This window comes from Lupinus angustifolius, chromosome LG02 (assembly GCF_001865875.1).
Source record: "Lupinus angustifolius cultivar Tanjil chromosome LG02, LupAngTanjil_v1.0, whole genome shotgun sequence".
Lineage (NCBI taxonomy): Eukaryota > Viridiplantae > Streptophyta > Magnoliopsida > Fabales > Fabaceae > Lupinus > Lupinus angustifolius.
Genome location: NC_032010.1, coordinates 13,424,484 through 13,426,350, shown reverse-complemented (window position 1 = coordinate 13,426,350; position 1,867 = coordinate 13,424,484).

The window sequence follows — 1,867 nt, the reverse complement described above, 5'->3', positions numbered from 1 at the left end:
TAAAGTTTTATGCATATGAGACATGTGTTGAGTTTACCTAAGCCTTAGACTCAACCTAAACTAGTTACTAGTCTAAGTCTAGTACCAATCAAAAGACTTGAGCATGTTGATTTGTTGATGATCTTCAAGCTCTTATTAACACAAGTTGTCCTCATCAAAACCACAACATATAATGAGAGAGCTTTCCAAAGTGCTCCTCTTGACATGCGCACTTTCAATAAGTTCACTAACCCAAACCAAGATATCCTCTACCAAAGCAGCAGGGTAGGCAATACTCATGTTTTCTAAGTGAATCACTACCCCGATTGGTTGCGTAGGTCCAAGTGAAAGAGACATAAAAACAAACATAAGCATAACATTAATTGAAGCTCCTAGATCTAGCATGACATTCTCAAATTTGCTATTACCTATGATGCAAGGTACAACAAATGTACATGGGTCCCTACACTTCTCAGGAATGTGAGGAATAAGTTTACCTATTAGTGCAGAAACATATCTGCCTATGCTGATCCTCTCATTACCTTTCAGCCACTTCTTCTGAATGCACAACTCCTCTAGAAATTTTGCATATCTTGAAATCTGTTTGATGTCATGAAGTAAAGGTATGTTCACCTTTACCTTTCTAAATGTGTCCATGATCTTTTTATCCACCTCTTCCATCTTCTTACTTAGAATGGCTTTTGGGAGAAATGGAAGATGAATGGAAATTGGTTGTTATTTAGCACTTGAAGAAGGTTCACTAGCATGAATTTTTTCGCTAGTACTCTCAGTCTCATGAAAAATTGATTGCTTCTTTTTCAATGAAGCTAGATCATCTTCAATATGTTTGCCTAATCTTAGAGAGATGACACTCATATTCTTCGGATTAACCATAGTCTAGGATGGTAACTTGTCAGAATTCTAAGACTACAATGTGTTCAATGAAGTTTCCATCTATCCAATTTGGGTGGTTAAATTTTGAATGAATGACTATTGTCTCTAAATTGAAGCTCTAGTCTCTTGCTGAAATTGCATATTTGGCATTGTCATCTGCCTCACCAATTCTTCTAATGAAGGCTTAGTAGGTGCAGGTGGAGGAGCAGTATTACTAATCACTTGTTGTTGCCTCTATTGTTGGATTGAGGAGGCACATATGGACTATTTTGTGCAGAATTATTCTCAAATGGTGGTCCTGGAGGAGGTTGTGAAGGATCAGACCACCTAAGATTCGGATGATTCCTCCAACCAGGGTTGTACCTACTCGATGAAGGATCACAATTTTGTTGTTGTTGTTGAGGTCTATTGTTGTAAATATTTGGAGCATATGCCTCAGGAAAGTCACCAATTTTGGGCTCCTGTAGAAAAGGGCAACCATCGAAATATGATCATTTGAGGTGTAAATACCACAAACTCGTGTAAGTGGAGGTTTCTGTTGATTCATAGATAATTGAGTGACCAAGGTGACAAGAGAATCAATTTTTTTTCTCAACTTCATCTCACCTCACTAAATCTGACCTAACATCATGGACACCTCTAACCATTATAGCATCACCACTTCTTGCACTAATATGTTGAGAGTTGGAAGATATTTTCTCAATCAAACCTCTAGCCTAAAAAAGAAGTCATATCTCCAAGTGTACCACCACTAGCATCATCAATGATACTCATCTCCATGTTGTTCAAACCCTCTATAAACAATGGTGCATCCAACATTGAATATGTGATGAAAGAAGTGTGGAAACAAAGTTTCATGCAAAAAGTCCAACCACAACTATATTAATCAACACACATAGAATCAACCAACAAGCAAAATGGCTAAACATTACAACACATAGTGAACAGAATATGTGATGAGCAATATATTACACACTATTCATAACCTTAATTT